The sequence below is a fragment of the Canis lupus genome, chromosome 34 (assembly GCF_011100685.1).
Source record: "Canis lupus familiaris isolate Mischka breed German Shepherd chromosome 34, alternate assembly UU_Cfam_GSD_1.0, whole genome shotgun sequence".
NCBI classification, from domain to species: domain Eukaryota; kingdom Metazoa; phylum Chordata; class Mammalia; order Carnivora; family Canidae; genus Canis; species Canis lupus.
This window is the reverse complement of record NC_049255.1, coordinates 11,006,699-11,026,284: the sequence shown is the minus strand read 5'-3', so window position 1 is coordinate 11,026,284 and position 19,586 is coordinate 11,006,699.

Here is a 19,586-nt window from a genome sequence, read left to right as displayed (position 1 = left end):
CGGGCGAGGGCCCACGGTGGGAAATCCATCCTCCTAGACCCAGGGCTGGAACAAACAGCAGGGAGCAGGCGGCTACAGGGACGGCTCCGGCAGCTTGGAGGTGAACTGGTTGCTGGTTCAGTGTGCAGCCTGTGAGGGTGCAAACAGGCCCCTGGGCTCGCAGCCCTCACGGCTCTGGAGAAACCACATCCTGGGTTCCTCAGGCGCATGACGCCAACTGCTGGGGACCAAGGGGCTGCCGTGTGCGCTGGAGAAACGGGAGAGCTTCTCACTCACAGCAAAAGCTCCGCGTCTGTATTTTGTTTCCAAGGCACAAAGCTCACGTGATGCTGCGTCGGCCTGGTCTGTAGGCCGTGTGCACGCTGGGCAAGAAGGAGACCTGCTTCTCCACGGCGGTATGGGCTGTCATCCTGTGGTCTGTCCTGTGGTCATGAATCTATGGCCCCTGCACTGACCTGTCCCCACGGCTGGCAGGTAGAGCCCGGTTGACCATGCCTCTGAGGTGAAGGAAGCAGATGGAGCCTCAGTTTTGTTGTTAATTTAGTGAAGCATGTGGCATGCTTTCCTCCCTGGAGCTTCTGGCCATTCACGCTTAGTTCCAGACAGTGGGGTGGAGCGGCCTGTGTCTGCCTGGAGCCCATGTCCTGGTTATTGGCTCAAACACTCATCCAGGTACTGTGTAGACAGGACTAAACTCCACAGTTAAGTTGCTGAATAAAGGAGAGTATCCTGAGTCATTGGGGTGAGCCTGGCCTAATCACATGAAGTGCCTTCAGCATAGAGCCAGGGCTCCAGGGAAGCAGAAGTCCTGCCTGGGAAGGGCAGCGTGCATGGGTGCTCTTCCCGATGGCCCGCCCAGTGACGTCACACTTGCCTAGCCAGACCCTGATCTTCTAAGCCTCTGCCTTGCCCTGGGCCCAGCCAACTGTGACTCCACGTGTCTCAGGGTTGAGCCCTGAGCAGCATGGATGGGAAGTAGAGCTGATGCAGCCAGGGTCTCGCAAGAAGAGAGAGGCCCCTTCTGCTGTCAGGGGCTCAGACCCCATACTGCGGGCGCTGTGTCCCTCTTTCTATGTGGGTTTGATGATGCAGAGGCAGCTGGTAATGTGAGGGGGATGTCTGGGCCAGGGCGCTTCTCCAGGCACGGGGACAGTCTTCCTCACTGGGCCTCCTCATGATCCCCTTAGTTGGGGGAGGACCGGCCAGCGTCCACTGAGCTCGGCCGGCATGAGAGGTCATGATGAACAGAACAGCCTCCCCCCACGGCAGGCGTGGAGCTGAGGGGTGTCACTGAAGGGGTTGTGGGGGACGCGAGGGATGGGCAGGCCCTGGGACATCACTGCAGGGACACAGGGGATGGGCGGGCTCTGGGACATCACTGCAGGGACGCGGGGGACAGGTGGGCCCTGGGACATCACTGCAGGGACGAAGGGGATGGGTGGGCCCTGGGACATCACTGCAGGGATGCGAGGGACAGATGGGCCCTGGGACAACATTGCAGGGACGCAGGGGATGGGTGGGCCCCGGGACATCACTGCAGGGATGCGAGGGACAGATGGGCCCTGGGACATCACTGCAGGGACACAGGGGATGGGTGGGCCCTGGGACATCACTGCAGGGACGCGGGGGGATGGGCGGGCCCTGGGACAGCACCTCAGGGGTACAGAGGATGGGTGGACCCTAGGATAGCACCACAGGGACACGGGGGACGGGTGGGCCCTGGGACAGCACCGCAGAGATGCAGGGGATGGGTGGGCCCTGGGACACCAGTGGTGTTTGCACTTGTACAACATGAATCCCTCGGGGACGAGTGAACAGTCACCTACCTGGTGTACTATCAACAACGTGAGGCTGAAGGCGTGAGGACAGAGATCCACAGCTAATGACTGGTGGATTCTTTGAAAAGCCAGGCTCAGAGCACGATGTGTGCACCTTTGTCAGGCAAATCCTGCCACAATCGTGTGTGACGTCCCCGATTCGTACGGTTCTCTTTCAAGTCGGGGAAGAGCCCCGTCTCGGCCCGAAGGCTGAGGCGGGACCGGCTCTCTGCGGCCAGCGCCAGGGCGGCTGATGGAACGCTGGCAGGCCCTGGGCCTTTTGTTCGTGCTCAGCCAAACAAGCCCGCTGTGGCGTCAGATCGCGGCGTTTCTGGGGATTTTCCAGGGCTGTCTCTGGAGGCTGCCTTTGCACGCCCTGCCTCCGTGCGCCACGGCACCTGGGTGCTGCCCCAGGCGGGGGCTGTGATCACAGGTCTGGGCGCTCCTGCCTCCCGTCTGTCATCGCCGGTTCCAGCTGCTCTGTGCTTCCCAGCGCCCTGCCTGTACCCTCGTGGGGCGGGGGGGGGGGGGGGCTCCGCTTCAAACAGCCGCACCCTGTCCCCAACCTGTCCCCACCTGCCCCCTCCCCTCGCACCCCTCCCCTCGGCGGGCGGCTGTGACCGAGCGCCAGACACCCTGAGTCCAGGGGGCTCCGGTTCAGCACGTGTCCAAACGAGAAACAAACAAGGGAAGTCCCAATCTGCCCACTTCCCTTCCCAGGGGGCTGACATCCAGGTCCCCACTGTCACCTTGGGATTGGACTGGATGCTGGGCGCTCACTGGGATCCTAGAAAAAAGACATTCCTGCATGCGGTTCCTTAGAGGGGCCTCTCTGCGCTCACACAACGCGGGAGGCCTTCCGTGTGCAGGTGCGAGGAGCGCTCTGCCGAGGACGAGCTCCCTCCCGGCCGCAGGGGCCACAAATCCAGGTGTCCAGAGGTCACTTCTTCTTTTTGTATAATACAGTTCTAACTTTTCTCAGAAATTCCAGGTGTCAAGTGTCCTGACTTAGGAGAACTCACTTCCTGCCGTGACGGTATTTTTTTGGGTACCAGGTCTGACCTGTCATCACCTTAGAACCTGCAAACCCCAAACCTCTCTCTAATCAGGACCCCGAATGTTTCTCAGGTGGCCTCATCTCCTTTCTGCTGCCCCAAGGGAAAAGCTATTGTCCTGCTTTGAATGGGAAACTCCAAGTTTTGTGAAACGTTTCATGTGGTTAAGTTTTGTGGAAGAGCTCCCCGCGTGTGGTCCCTTCCCAAGGGTCGGTACTGATCCTGGACCAGCTCCCCTGGGGGCTGTGCTACAAGTGGAACTGGCCTTCTGAACGCCCAATCATCCCCTCCATAAATCAGAGGTCTGTTCGTGTAACAGCCGCAGCACACTATTAGATTTAATTACGCTACCACAGGTCACTTTATGATGATTAATCACCTATTATAAAAAAAACCAACCCAGAACATGATTATTTATAAGATGCTTAGAAGAATATGGGACCCAGTGGCTCATTGTAGGATCTGGAATTATTGTTTTAAAGGTATTTCTTTATTTCTCACTCTCAGCTTCTGACTCCAGGTGTTGGGCTCCGAGACGCGTCACCTCATACTAACAAAGAACCTTCACCACACCTTCGGAAATGTTGCAAGGACCCTGCAGCAATCAGGCTTGTCGGGCATAATTCTCTAACAAGAGGATGTTACCTTTCTACTTGGTGCAAAAAGAATTGAGCGCATGTCCCTGGAGTCAGCCCAGGGCGGGTTTCCCTCAGCGACATGTGTAGTTAGGAGACATTCACAGGTGAGTCTTGGTCGGCCCATGGAATACGAGGTTGGAGCTCCCCCAGCACCTGCCTGGGCCTGGGCACATGATGATGCTGAGTGAACGTGGGGTAGCGGATGCATGGATGCCCTCCTCGGACAAGCCGGACAGCCTGACTGGTCAGCCCTGACCAAGTGCTTTCAGTCTAAGAGATTAGGTCAGGTTGTCTGCACCCTGCGTGCTTCCCTCTCTGATTTCACCGTGTCCTCACGTTCCCTGGTGTTTCCAGCTCCAGGTAAAGAGAAGGGGTAGAGGAGGAAAGCCTGAGTGTCTGAGGGCCAGGACTAGCCGCTGGCCCCACTGCTCCTGGAAGGTGACCTTGGGCAGCACCCTGCATCGCTGGGTCCCTGCTCCAGATTGGAGCCTCCTCCCACCCTCAGGGTCTGATGGTCCCACAAGGCCTCGTTTGTGTAGCTCCTGATCTCAGGCCTAGTGTGGCTGAGCGCCCAACCACGTGTGGCTCTTTCTGCGGGGGTGCCTTGGCTTGTCCCGGGTCAGGGACTCCTCCGTGGTCCCTGATGAAGAGCATGGCTTGGTGCCCTCACAGCTGTGTTAGTCCCTTCCAGGCGGGGTCCTACCAGGTATCCTCGTGGAGCCAGGACTGAATGGTGTCCCAAGGTTCTCAAGAGTGACCTGTGGAGGCACAACGTCCTCGGGGCTCGCATCAGACAAACTGGATGAGAGCCTCAGTGTGTCACCTTCCAGCTGTTGACCAGAAGCCTCGGTGACCCTGTCCGTGGAGTGGGCCTGACAAAACCCACAGGACGTCCTGTGTGTGGCCTCAGTTCCTGCAGCGGCCAGGGCTGCCCCCACTGACGGCGTCCCCTGCCAACGTGCCCCGGCACGTGCGAGGAACAAAAGGAAAGACTCCCAATGTCGGTCCCTGGACTCGGGGCCCTTGGGCAGCTTCCCTGTCCTGCTCGCTGAGGCATCTCTAGTGGAGGAAACACAGTTTTAGCAGGGCTCTTGGCAGAGTTAGCAATTCCCCAGGAAACGGGGGTGATGACCTTGAGTGACCTTCCTTGGGTTGAGATAATGTGAGTCTGGAATGTTTGGGGAGAACCTGGCCAAGTTTTCACAATGGCGGCCCCTGGAGCGCTCCCTGTCGAGACCAGTGACCCCGCTTCTCTGCTGGACCCTCGCGGGGCGGGGCGGGGGCCTACAAAAGTAGGTTCTCTAGGCCTTTTCAAGCACGGAATCTAAAACCATGGATGAAAGGTACTAAGCGTGGTCGTGATTGTTCGCATCCACGATGACACGTGGTGTCTTCACACATGAAGAGTCCTAATGGTGGAGGGCAGTAGGTCATGGGGGATTTGGACGTGGTGCCCTGCGGGTCATGTGGTTCCTGTCCACACCCATCGTGACCTCCCATCCTGTGGCCAACAAGCTCTGGGAACTGGCGAGCCCGTTCGTCCTCAGGCTCAGGGGCGTGAAGATAAGACAGCTCAGCCCTGAGTTCACAGAGAGCCAGGACGACCTGGGCCGAGGGAGGGCGGACGGGGTCCAGCCCTGGGGGTTCCGGGGGTGTCACTAGCCTGCCAGCCCGGGGGACTGGGAGCAGGTGGACCGAGAGTTTGGGGCTGGGAATGGCCTTCACAAGGGCTGTGTTCTTTCAGGAAAAGCGATAGTGACACTTGGGGAAAGAAGCCAGTGTGGGTGAAGAGGGACAGAGCCCGGGCGGCTGCACAGCCCATGCCTCCCCCTGGGGCTGCCTGCTGGCCCCTGCGTCAGGATGTCATTGCCAGCTCCTTCCTGGATTCTGCTCAGGTGCCCAGCCCAGGCTCGCCATGTGCTGTCCCAATGCCCTGCTCCGTGCCCTACGCTCACCCAGGCACCCGGCGGCTGTAGGATGCTTTGTGTGGTAGCAATTATGATGCGTTAAAGGAAACAGACGTTTGTCCCTCTGCTTATGTCCAGAAGCCAGTGGGACTTGAGAGAGGACGGAGCATTTCTGGGTGCTGCCCCTGCCGTCCCGTCCTGTGGCCCCAGTTTGGTCCCGTGTGGTGTTGGTGTAAACTGGTTCAGCAGCACTTGCTCACTGCTTTCCTTCAGATGCATTGAACTCTGCATCTGCAGCGTTGCTGCTGTCCGTGCACTCCCAGGCCCTTGGCAAAGGGAGCTCCCGAACATCCTGCAGGCTTCCTGCTGCCGTATGCAGCCCCCACGCCGTCATCCCTGGGACCCTGTGTCCCTAGCTCCTTCGGCACCCTCAGTCTTGGCTGCATTCTACAGGAGGGATCTTTCCTGGGAACTTCAAAGGTAACACGAAGGTGCTGGCCTTCTGATTCTGCTGCTGTGGTCGCCACTGCTCCTCTTGTTACTGTCGCTGTGGACTGAGGTCCTTTTGAAGGCCAGGGTTCACACGTGGACGGCGGCCAGCCTCTCACCTTCTGGATGGCCTGACAGGCCAGGACAGGCAGAGTGACTGGTGGGGGGGGGGGGACGAGATAGTGGGGCCTTGTGGTCTAGGCGGGCAGTCTGTGCAGATCCGAGGCCACCTTGCGAGGCTGCATCTACTATGGTGATGGCCAGCAGCCTCGCCAAGCCCTGGGTTCCCTGAAGAGAGGCTCTCCCGCGGACTCCTGTCCTCACTCCCTCAAAGGAAGAAACACACATCTGCAACCATAGTTAGCTGATTAAAAGGAGTGTTTTCCAGGATCCCTCTTCCACGGTAATGCATCTCAGAACTTCCAGGGCCGACCACCTGTGGCTCAGCAGCCAGCTGCTGTCTGTGATGGGGCAGGCAAGGCGCATGGGTGGGAGCCCCCTGAGCAGCCTGCCACCTGCCCGCATGCACCGATCTGGTCCTGCCTCAAGTGGTGACGACACGTGCTGAGTGGACCCTGCATGCAGGGCAGCCCAGAAATCAAAGGCTTCCTGCAGATAGTTTTCCAGTGCTTGCACTAACGTAGCCCTTCTGACGTCCGACAGGCATCATTCAGCTGTCATGTGTGCACCGCACCCTCAGTGCGGGGGCCTGGGCTTCAGGAAGGGGAGCTGCTGCCTCTCCATCCTCTGCTTGTGTGTGGGGGATGAACATAACGGAACTCCCCCTCATTTTCTGTAAGGCGGGGGAAATTGAGAGAGAAATCCGAGTGTGCTGTATCAGGACACTCATAGGCAAGTATTTCATTTATGAACATGTGATGAGAGCCCACTTGGGAAATCATTTCTTACCAAGACAGATGTAGTTGTTAAGAAATGTTGCACTCTAAATTAGAAATAGTTTCTGTACATTTTATATACTCTTTACATTTTACTTGGTATGGACCCACCTTTCGTGCTTAGGTTATTGAAGTGAGGCCAGTCCATCTGTGGCTCTAGGGCTGGACCAAACTCCTGCTGCCCTTTGGGTGAACCTCACAGTCATCCTGGACGGTGAGTGGGCTCCTCCCCTGACCATCTTCCCCGTCCATCTCTTTCCTCACTATCTGTCCACCATCCACTCAACTGTGAGACCCACACAATTCCTGTCTTCTGTAGATGTTCTTCTGACTTTTTAGATCTGTGCTGGCCTCCCTCTGGGGTCTGAACTCACAGCACCATGTCTGCAACTCATATTTTCTGTATCAACTGGATTAGGCCTCACCATGGTCTCCCACCCATGTCTTCCCTACAACCCGACATGCTCACACATAAGAGATCCTCATTGTTTACATACTCAATGGAACTGATATGCACCAGGCTTACACCCCCCGAAGGGCGTAGCATGAACACTGAGTCTCTGGACACCCATGTGCCCATCTCCTGTCTCGGCTGTCCTGCTCTGGGCACGTGTCTTCCTGGTGGTCTGCTCAGAAACACGTTCCCCACATTTTTTTTCCTTCTTGTTGGTGATGTTGCTGTTTAGAATGTCCCCTGTAAGTGTTCAGAAGAGCTTTCTGGTGTCCTTGAGCACAATGGACTGGGAGTGCCCCTCAGGGAAGACACGTGTGCAAGGATCACCTCGTTGGGCCTGAGGTTCGAGCTATTGGCTGTGACGTCCACATCTGTGAATCTACATTATGTATTAACAGGTGTCGTTGCACAGAGACACTCACAAGACAAAATTGTGTGTTGGCAGACGCTCTCAGAGTATGCCCGTGGCCTCCCAGGGTCAGGAGCCACTGGCTCACTGATCTTTGTGAGGTCATGGGACCCAGCACTGCAAGTCACCAGAGTCAGCGAGCCTGAAACTAGTCTCCACTGTGGGGAGTGTCACGGCCCACGTGCAGGTGTACACACCTATCTCACGCTGCTCCTGCATGTTCACTATGTCCACCTTATGGGGCAGGAGGAAATTCCTGTTGGTGACAACCTGGATTCAGGGACAGAGCAGGGGCCAAGAGGAGCCCATGGGTCCCCTGATCTCCCCACCATGTCCCTGCGCAGGCCCAGGTAGTGAGTAGAGCGGGGAGGGGTGCCTCCAGCACCGTATAATGGAGCGCAGTGGAGATGGCAGGTGGGGCGCAGGAACCCAGCCGCTTTGGCAGCGAGTGTCGGAGGAGCCACCAGGTGTCTGTGTCCATAGCCACGTGTGCTGGAGGCACCGGGACAGATGGAGCTAGATGGCCAGGGCCTTCAGGCTAAGGTTCCCTCTGGCGGAGGACGATGCCACGAGCTTGGCAGCCGTGTTCACATCGTCTTTTAAGACAACTGTTGATGGTGAGATGATAATGGGGTGGCTGATGTGGGCAGCCCCCCATTGGTGGGCGCCTTGGGCAGCTGGCCATCCCCATGTCCAGACCCAAGACAGACTGGCCTGTGGTAGCAGCTGGAGATGGCAAGGTGGCACAGGTTCTGAGATGTTTCTGCATGGGAAGGCAGATGGTGGCATCACCGTGTTTGGGGAAGTGAGACTTGAGTGTGGACACTTTGTTCGGAGCATCTGGAAGGTCATGAGAAGGGGTAGCACGACCCTGAAGGAGGTCCTGGCAGAGGATGAGTTCACAACCACCCGCAGGGGCCCTGACCAGTGGTTCTCAGTGAGCAAGACCCTCCCTCTCTTGTGGGACAGACACCCCCCGGGATCTCAGGGAACACAGGATCAGGGTCACGGGGATCCTAGAACCTGCTCACAGTTTAGGGGCAAAGCGTGTAATCTGGGCCTATCGAGGACACTGGTTTCCTGTTCTATTCCTATTGGTTAGGTTTGTGACTTGATTTCCCTCATGCACCCAAGCCTAGGAAGGTTCAATTTCTCTTGACGTATCCGAAAGCTGCAGACACTGCGGCCCTGCAGTCTGATCTCAGCTCAGCCGCTGACATGGGCCACGTGAAGCTCAAGTGCCTCAGCTGTTTGCCCCCTCCCACTGTGATCCTCCTGGCTGCTCGGGCCCCTTCCCCAGCGTCCTCTCCAGCCTTGCCCCACTGCGCACACTGCGCGTGTCTGCCTCAATGCCTGAAGATGGCACACGCCGTGGGGATAGAGACGGGCGCTGCTATAGCAGACGTATGTGCTGGCTCAGGACTCCGTCAAACGGTGGCCCAGAGCTCTCTCCCATGGCTGGCCTGGGAGCCGCCCTCCTGGCGTCTGTGGCCGTCCATCCCGTGGGCCCTTGGCTGGACCTGCCCAGGATGAGGATGGGGGCAAGGACCCACGCAGGAGCGTTTTGGGCCAGCTCGGCAGGCGTCCACACCTTGCCTGCCCTCCTTCCCTTGGCGCCTGGCTGCAGTTCTCGGAGCTGAGGCATCTGCCCATCCAGTCCCCCTCGTGCACCCAGTCCACGCGCTGCACAGGCGTGTGCAGGTAGGCTGGGGGTTTGGGCCGTCCACGTCCAGGGAGGCGAGCTGCAGGCTCCCTGCATCCCCACCTCTGTGCCCCCTGGTCCCCACCTGCCATTCTGAGCTGTCCCTCCAACAAGGGCCGCTGCCCCCTCACCCACACGCTCCGTGGTGTCAGCCAGGCCCGCTCAGACGCACCCCCTTAGCGCCCCCCACCCCGCAGCAGTGCTGTCCCGCATTCCTCCCCAGTCTTTGGGGCAATAACCATCACTTAGGCGGCCCCGTCCTTCTGGATGCCTGTCACCTGTGGTCCATGTCACACCAACGTGCAGGCAGGGTGATTTCCCAAGCGTGGCACACGGTCACCCCGGAAATAGAAGTAGGGAAGTTTGTTTCACCACCAAGTTCCCTGCAAGGCTCCTCCCTCCCAAAGACACAGAACCTCGTCCGTGGTGTTTTCGGAGCCTAACTCGTCATCCTGCCAGGTCACTAATTGGTAACACAGGGAAACCAACGCTACATTTTGGCAATTTGCTCAAACATGCAGTGGAATTAGAATCATTTCTCTGCTGGCTACGAGCGACTTCATAGCCTCCTCAATCAATGCAGACCCAGAGTGGCTCTCAGCCTGCCACGCGATTGTGCTCCGGGCGACCGCCTCAGCCTCGGCAGGACTGCAGGACTGTTTCTTTCCCCTTCTTTCCTTTTTCCTTTTTCTTTCTTTCTTTCTTTCTTTCTTTCTTTCTTTCTTTCTTTCTTTCTTTCTTTCTTTCTTTCTTCTTTCTTTCCTTCCTTCCTTCCTTCCTTTCTTCTTTCTTTCTTCTTCCTTTCTTCTTTCTTTCTTCTTCTTTCTTTCTTTCTTTCTTTCTTTCTTTCTTTCTTTCTTCCTTTCTTCTTTTTCTTTCTTTCTTCTTTTTCTTTCTTTCTTCTTTTTCTTTCTTTTTTCCTTCCAAAATGAAGCATATTTCATTTTTAGGAATCTTGCCTTGTAAACTTGGGAAGTATTTTTGTTCTTGACAAATACATTTGTGTAACTGGTGTAGAGTTAGAGGTTGTTTTTTCCAGTATTTTCCAAGTGGTGTTGTTTTGTACTTTTGTTTCTAGGGTTGAGTTCTTAAGACTGTGGATTCTTAACGGACATGCAAGACAACTGGTACAATATGATGCTGCCCCAGATCAGCCCTGCCTTGTAGAAATAGAATGTTGGCCACATCAGGGAATTTTAAATTTTCTGGTACTCACAGTGAAAAAAGAAATGACACAGAGAGGACCTTGATTATAGTATGTATTTTATTTGACCTGAAACATCCAAAATATTATTGTTTCAACATGCACTTAATATAAAAAGTGTTGGGAGGTATTTCAGGTCCCCTCTGGTACTAATTCCTTGACATGCAGTGTCTATTTTACATCGACACAGTTCATGTGTCCAGGGGCCACACGGAGCCAGGGGCCACAGAACTGGGTGTTATGGCCGCAGCTTATGGACCGGATGGTGCTGTCGTCCTGGTCACTGTGGCCCTCGAGTGAAGGACAGTTTTCACATTTTTAGCTGTTTGAAAAACGAAACACAGAAGAAGATGCAACAGGGATCCTAAGGCACGATGCGTAGATTCATTATAGTTACTGTTTAAAGACTAACATGCATATTTAATTTTTTCTCAGTTTTAATTTTAATAGCACAAAAGGTCCGATACAACCCACATAAGCAAAAACTCTATGGGCATTTGAGAACTGCAGGTCTGGTCTGATTCCAGGTAAGTTGACAATTAAAACAACACTGCCTGATGCTGTCATCTGATACCACGGCGCCTGGTACCACACCGCCTAGGGCCACCTGACCTGAGGCCGTATCACTTGCGGCCCTCCACGCCCTCCCCCCCTGCCCCGCCCCGGGGCCCTTCTTGTCCACAACATCTCTTGTTTGCAGAGGTCAAGTTAGTTTACTTCATTTTCACTTAAAATTGTTGCAGAGAATATTCTCTGTTCAGTCATGTATCATGGCTGTCCTCGCCCTCTTTAATAGGCTTCAGTTCAGCCTGAGAAATCCGCCAAGATAAAGTGGGCTGATGGTTCTCTTTAAAGAGATTTCCCACAACTCAGAAAGGAGGCATTGTCTATGTCTTCATTTTACAAGATTACTAGTTGTTATCACTTGTGTCTTCGCTGATCTAATTTGGAACCTATTATTAATTTTCTCTTAAAATAATCCTGGCAGGACATGAGAATGTGTGCCCAGCACTTGCAGCAGGAGGGCAGACCGGGCTGCTGTTGGCAGACCTGGGCAGGTTTCGATCTGAAGAGATCTCCTCCCAGTTAGTAGGGACTTCCCTGGAAAATCACAGCCCGGCTGAGTGTCCCAACCCTGGTGTCCTTGAGATCGCTGCTCTGAGCCCCTCGCCGAGGTTTTCTCAGGATTGCTGTGGCACCAGCATCTCGTGTGCCTCCCTTCCTCAGTTCACTAGACCTCCCGGAGCCCCTAATTTCCCTTCACCCCATTTGGGGACCGGAGCCCTGAACACTGTGTCCAGCACCTTAGTGTCCCTAAGATTCCCTGTTCAGACGGTGGAGGGCTCCAGGGAGCCTTCGAACATTCTTGAAAGCCCACCTTGTTTGGATGGTGGGTGCCCTTCATAGGCACTTGCCCATCTCCACATGTTAAAAAATGAAAATTTGAACCCCTAGCTAGCAGGGGCATTTTGTTTCAGCACGATCCTCTCTGGTTGGGTGCAGGCAGCTCAAAAACGGGTGAGGAATCCTGGAGCTAAGAGGAGGCAGGTGAGTCTGTGGCAGGTGAAACTGTGCTCAGTCAGTTACGTGTGCCTGGGCCGTGTCGGAGAGCGCCTTGGCGGCCTCCATGCATGGAGCTGCTGGGGGTCAGGGGTGGGCTGGGGTCCTGTCCAGGTCCTTTCTCCCGGCTGATGTTCCCAGTCCCCAGAGCAGGGAGTGCCCAGGGGACAGGGCAGCCATCTGCTTCAATAGCAATTACGATTTCCTTTGAGCCACCGGGAGCCACCTTGACTGGAATTCGTGCACCACCACACACAGCCAGTGACTACCTGGCGAGGAGCACAGGCCTGACTGCTTGACTCACGTGGGCTGTACTCCATGGTGCTACTAATGCTCCAGACTAGAGCTGGTTCTCAAAGGGAGCCCAACCTATGGAGTCAGTATCGATATACCATCTGGAAACTTGCTGGAGATGCACCTTCTCAGGCCCCAACCGGACCTACTGAACCGCTTCTGTAGGGTGGGGCCTACAATCTATGTTTAGCCAGCCCTGCTGGGCTCCAGAGCCTCCTCAGGATCAGGGTGGATCTCCTCTGCAGCTGGGTCCCCTCCTTGCTCAGCCTCATCCCCCACCCCATTCTGCTTCTCTCACACCCTTCCCTGGAGCATCTCCCCTGGAGATCATTTGTGCAAGCATCCTTGCCCCAGGCTCTGCTTCCAGAAACCATTGAGATTGATTCTTCCCACTGCATCAGGCAATCTCCAAATCAGAGAAGTTGCTAAAACCCTCCACCCCCAATCTTTTACCTTTAAAAATTCAATAAAGTCAAAGGAAAAAAAAATCACAGAAGGAAATAAATCCATTCATTGGGAGATTTTTTTTCAAATCATGTGAATATCAATTTTATACTTAAAATGAGATCACACAAGGGGATTTGGACGTTGTGCAGAGTTAGCTGTCCCACAGGGCAGCCCTGGGCCACACATGGCTGCTGAGCAAGGGAAGTACTGCTGCTTCGAATTGAAATGTGCCCAACAGTGAGCTCTGTGATATCAGACTCAGTGCAAACAAATAATATGAGGCACATCATTAATAATTGTTTAGCATCGATTACATGTTGAAATGATAGTATCTTGGATTTATTGGGTTAAATAAAACATGTTACTAAAATCATTTTCACCTGTTTCTTTTTGTTTCCTGTAATGTGGTGGTGGAAAATTCACTAATGCACATGTGACTTGTGGGCTAGCGCCGGTCTGAAGGACCGAAAACAGTGAAGGACTCACAAGGATGAAGGAGAGAGCAGGCTTGACAACCAAAGCCGATGAGGCACCAGTGGCCCTGGCGGTGCTGGGCATGGGGCTCCCTATGTGAGAAGGAAGTTTCTGGAACAGTGTTTCCCACTCCAGCTCCTCCAAGCATTCTTCTCACTGGGCTCTGGCTGGATGTGGTGCCATGAGCACTGATGTCATTGGCAAGCCAGGGTGATTTTAACCCCACACGAAGCACATCTGGAAGATGCAGCTTGGGGACCATCCACTCCGTCTGGACCGTGGCAGATCTTCGCAGGAGGAAATTCCACGCTGTCCCGCGGGTACGGCATTGGAATGCTCAGCAGCCCCACTGGCAGGAAACTCCTCTTCATATTTGCAGTTTAAACAGTTTCCTCCCTATCTTTCCAAAAACCAGAGGAAGAGCAGTGGCCGCCATACTCTTTGGGTCAATCAAACGTAAAGCTTGTTTCATGCCTTATGTTTCTGTTCCATGAGCTAGATGACCCTGGTTCCTTGAATAAAGACAATTGTGATTTTTTTCCTATAAAAATCAGAACGAAGGCAATCTGGGAATTGTCCATTTGATGAAGGATTCAGGTAAATCATGAGATTTGGCTATCAGAGGGAACCTGAAGCCAATTGTGCTATCTACGAGATGGAAAGCTCAAGGGGGGCAGCAGTTTGAAGAGTTGTCTGTGTTGTTGCTTATGAAGTCCTTGTATTTGCCTCAAAAGACTGTGTGAGTATGATTAAAATCGGAGGGAGAGTTCAGGTGACTGAGAGGTGATTCAGGATCCTCCAAAATATGGTGGAGTCCTTGGGGTCCCCGTGCCAGGCTTCTCTGCCCACCTCACTAGACTGTGCCCATGGGTGGGGCACTGTCTTGGTCTCACTGCTGGGGGATGCTGTGGTTGTGTCAGCAGCGAGCGAGCCCTTTGTGGGGCTGGAAATGAACAGCGCGTGGCTGCTTCTTGGACCCAGTTGAGACGCACCCAGCCTGACGCAAGACCAGCCATGGAATTGTAGGGCCCAGTGAAAATCGAGAACTTGGGATTCCTTCTTCAAAGTTGATTAAGCATTGGGGTGCCCGGGTGGCTCTGTCAGTGAAGCGTGTGCCTTGGGCTCAGGTCATGATCTCAGGGTCCTGGGAACGAGTCCCCACATCGGGGTCCTTGATCAGTGGGACATCTGCTTCTCCCTCTCCCTCTGCCCCTCCTCCCTGCTCACGTTCTCTCTTTATCTCAAATAAATAAATAGAATCTTTAGAAAAAAACTTGGTTACGCATTTCAAGACGGCCATGGCAAAGAATTAAACCAGGAGCGAGGCATTTCTACGCATGGCTCTTGTGTGATGCTGGGGCCACACGTCCTTGGTGCTGGCCGTGGCACCTCCTCTCCTTGGCCGAGCACCACCCTGACCTGGGGGAAAGTGTAGTGACCCTGGGGTCATTGGGAAGCGGGGCTGACTGAAGTGTATGGGCTAGGAGTGCTTGGAGACTGCACAAAACTTTCCTCTAGGCTTTCTGACCAAAGAGAAAGGAAATGATCCTCACTCTCGGAGAGGATAAGGTATCCCCGGGGAGCAAATCTCTCTGTTGTTGAGCTGTCTCCTCCTCTCTCCATTTCTCTTGCCTTGATGACTCTGGTCCAGCCCAGGTAGCAGCATTATGTAGGGGCACGAAGCTCAGGAGCCTTAGAACAATGCTGCCATTGAAGCTACAAAATATTAAGATGATTATATTTGAGCCCTGACCCCTCCATGCCATCCAAAGTCCACGCATGACTTTTGAATCTCTCAAAACATAACTACAAATGACCTACTGTGGCCTGGGAGCCTTACGATAACACGAGCAGTTAATCCACACATATTTGGCGTGCAATATGTATTATACGCTGTGTTCTCACAACAGTCAGCAAGAGAAAAAACATCACTAAGAAAATCACAAGGAAGAGAGAAGACCTTTCCAGTCCAGTCCTGGAGTGGAGGTGGCCTGGGGCAGGTCAGCTGTATGCTCTGCATCTGGTGCCCAACAGCTGTCTTGAACACCTCCCCCCTCAGAATCATGTGTCTTCAGGTGCAGCAGTGGCCCTCTGTTTGCACTGAGTGTTGTCCACGTTCCATGTAAACGGCTCAGGAATTGAGCTAACCGACCCGAGTCTCCGTCCAGACAGGCTGCTGTTTTTAAAGGAGGCCAGGTGCTTGGGGCTTCAAAGAGCTGCGGACTGGTTTTATGCATACAGATATAATCAATATCTTCCTGGGCCGTCTTGGCTCTGCCTCTGTGGCCGAGGAAGGGGCCCCGCACCCTAGCGCCTGCGCCTGCCCAAGGACAGGCCTCATCTGATCTCACGGCAGGCTCCCCGAGGTTCGGCTCTGCCCATTGTGCGTGGGTGACGGCTCTGCCTGCGTCTGTGTTTCTTCAGAGCAGGGCTCTTCCCTCCTGGCATCTTCTGGCACCTGGAAGCACCCAGGAGCCATGATCTGATGCAGCGTAGTCTGTACCCAGGTGCTGATGACTCACCAGCCTCCCCGCAAACCAATTCATTAAGTCTGCTTCGTTTGGGACGAGCTGAGAGGAAGGGTGTATTTAAAGGTGGCTTGGCAGGAGCCGTGTGATTTTACAACAAGGAGGGAGGGAGGTGTGATTTCGTTGTGACTTGAACACCTGTCCTCGGCAGCCAAGGAAGGCGGCCCACGTTAGCATCCGGCGAAGCGGGTGTGCGAGGCCCAGATCGTGTCATTTTCAAAATTACGTTTGTAATTAACTTCACGATATCTCCCGGGAATTCTGGAAGGACAGCCAGAGAAAACCTTGTCCTGTCCTATCAGATACCACAAGGCATCTCATGAAGTGTCCTGAGGACAAAAAAAATTTCCCTGGAGGAAGATTGGAGTTCTCCGGAGCTCTCCTGGTGATCCCGTCGTCTCTGAAGTTCACACCGGCTCCGGCTCTGCTTCTCCAAGGTTGGGTGGAGCCCTCCTCTTGAAACACCCTCCTCACCAAATTTTAAGTCCATGAGACTTTTTAAGGGAAAGCTAATCTAAAACATTTTGTGAGAACCATCTGAAGGTCAAAAAATCTTGCCAGTTCCCTGCTTATAACTTTTTTTTTCATTGAGTCTTCCTTTTTAGAATTACGTCTGTGCGTTTTAATAAAGCAGCCACAAAAATGAGAAGCTGGGAGAGGACACGGAGCCCCCCTCACATGCCCTCGACCGTGGTGAGAATTAACCCCCTTGGGTCTAAGGGTTGCATCATTGGGTATAATCGTGGAACAGATGGTGTGAGGACAACGGAGACAATGTCACGGCCGCGGAAACCTACGGCAGAGAGTTGGAGCCGACCGATGAGACCTGACACGTCAGGGCAGCAGCAACGGAGGGAAGCACCATAATGGCCTCGCCAGGAATTGCCCTGGGAGCCTGCGCTAGCCTCGCTGTGAACTGTTAGCTGCCCCGGGCCACGCTGCGCGCACGAGCGTGCGTGGGATGCAGGGCCTGCCCTCCAGCAGCCTTGGGCCAGTGGTGCTCTGGTCAGAGGACAGAATCCAACCACAGTCCCCAAGGGCACAGCATTCAGGACCTGCCCCTGGGGACTCGCTCCCTAGCCCTGGTTTCCATGGAGTCTCCTGGGAAGAAGGGTGACGTGGGCACTCAAGGAACGGAAGGGCAGGCCAGTGGGCTCCGCGAACCCTGAGACCAGAGAAGCCCAGGAATGGCCTGGGAACACTGGTTATCTTGAAGAAATCACTTCAGGTGCTTCCGCCTTCATCCGCCGTCTCCCTCAGCTTCACATTGGAGGACGGAGGGGAGGCTGGGAGGACCCTGCTGGGCATTCCCAAGTGGTGGCCATGTGTATTGACACTTGGGTCAGGCCAGCTGCGAACTGTGTTTCCCAGAAGGAGGCCCAGCACCTGTCCCCTCAAGGGCTGGACTAGGACACGGTGCTGGGTGTCCTGGTGGTCACGGGGCGTCTCTCCCTGCAGGGAGCATGGCTAGGCTGCTGATCCCCGTCTCCTGGCTCCTCTGTGTCCGAGACATGCCTGGCAGTTTGGGGGTGGAGAGAGGATGCTGCTTGCAGCCCTCGCCCATGAAGGAAGCCCTCCTCTACTCTCATGTGCCAACTCAGGCCACGTGCTACTGCTGGTGAGGCCATGTGAGGCTGGGTCCCCGGATGACTGCATGGAGCAGCTCTGCCCTGTGATTCGGGGGAGTAAGAGTTTGTGCTGTCCTAGTCCTGAAGCTGCATCTTTTGGGTCCTTAGTGGGCCCCTCCCAAGGCACAGCAAACATGAGCGTGATAAGGAAGTGTCTTCTCAAAATACTCCAACACATAGGACTGAGGGAATATGCTGACTAGGTTCGTTGGGATCGCACACGGTAATACAACACAACAGCAGAGGATTAAGCTCTAAGGAAAGGTCTTTATCTGAACGAGGTCTTTGCTTCTGTAACTTCTCCTTTCCCAGCGTTTTGGACATGAGCTAATCCAAGCCTTGTTTTCCCTCCTGCCCGGGATGTGACCACAGGTGTCCATGGGTTCGGGTGGCTGACAGCAGGCGTGCCCAGGGAGTGTGCTCCTCCAATTAACTGGCTTCCACCACGAACCTTTTTTAGGAACCCAAAAGAGAGAAAAGGAAGAATATCCATTTGTCATTCAATCAATAAATGTCTTCCTCTACCTTTGGAAATACAGAAGAGCGCAAATTCCGTGTCTGAAAGGAATCCAAGAAGTTCTAAAACAAGCCACGCAGCTGAGACACAACCAAGGAAATGGAAAGAATCCCGGGTTTCATTCCTGAGCCCACTGGGCTCCCCATGCTGAGATCCATGGCTGTGCCCGTGGTGGCTGACCGGAGATGATGCACAGTGCCCGCCCATAGGCGGGGGCCGGTTCTGTTTCCAGTGAGCAGGGAGGCAGGTGCCCTGGTGATGGTGCACAGAGAGGTGGCTGTGGTCTAGATCCTGCACCTCTCAGCTCCCATCACCGTGGTGGCCATGTGCAAACACAGACTTGCAAGGGGAGAGCTCCCTGTGTGAAGATAGGCCTGGGGGCTGGGGGCCGCAGTGGAGCTGGAAGGTTCCCTGGAGTGGGTCTCCTCTGTTTTCTGACTTCCACTTTCTTGTCTACAAAGTAGAGGTGTTGCTCTGCAGGCCCGTCGGGGGTCATGGGGTCAAGCCCCACACACCTGATAGGTAAGCTGCACGTCCTAGGGGCTGTGAGCAGTGCATTTCCAGACACATCCTGGCCATGGCTGTGCTGGAGCTCCACCATTCAGATGTTTCCAGCTCCTTAAGTCTGCAAAGATCCATCCCTTCCTCCAGCAATCCCTACCCTACCTCCAGGGAGCTGGTGTGGGACCTGTGCTCCCCTGATACCACCTGCTCACCTGTCTGTGTCCTGGCTTGGTGAATGGTGGGTGCAGCATCTTCCTCTGAGCAGCCCCATGCGTGAATGGAGAAATGCGAGAGAGAGACTGAATGATGGGCTAAGGACTCTTCCTCTGGAAGTGCTGATGCATCACGGGGCCATGCTTCCTTGCTGACTTGAGCTCCTCCCTGTCAAGAGCAGTGAGATGGGAGCAAGTTGTGAAACTCGGCCTACCTCATCTGAACCCAAGTATCCAGATAGTGATTGGAGCAGGATGAAGCTTGGTCAGAGGGGTGTGTGAACGGGCTGTTTGTTCAGCTTGGAAACATGGAGTTTCTACATCTATACCAGCTTCTGAAGCCTTCTTGCTCCAGTAAACCATCTTTCTAAGGTAACCAATATTCCCAGGCACTCACTGCCTTGGGGGGTTCTTAAAACAGTACGTCAATGTGTGGTGGTCCTCGGGGACATACACAGCTTGGGGGCTCCTCTGAAGGCCAGGTGGCAAATGTCGAGACACTGAGATTGTTTATCTTAAATCTAGCACAGGATCCTCTTTTCCTGTTAATATTGTATTGACAAGTAAAACAAAGTCCTGCTTTTAAAGAGTTTTGCTGGAGACTAAGATCAAGCACCCCCATCTTGGGAGTTTGATTTGATGACATGTCTCAGGCTACATGTAGTGGGATCACAGTGTTTTCATTGAATGGAAAGATGGGGGACCATGGACATTAATTCAGTGCACTAGTTCAGAGCTTCCCCTGGAACAAATGTTAATCCATGACCAGAGTCCACCTCCAGGAGTCACAGGTGAGTGTAGATTGGCAGTGGATGAAAAAACCAGCTCTGTGAGGTTCCCGTGATCCAGAA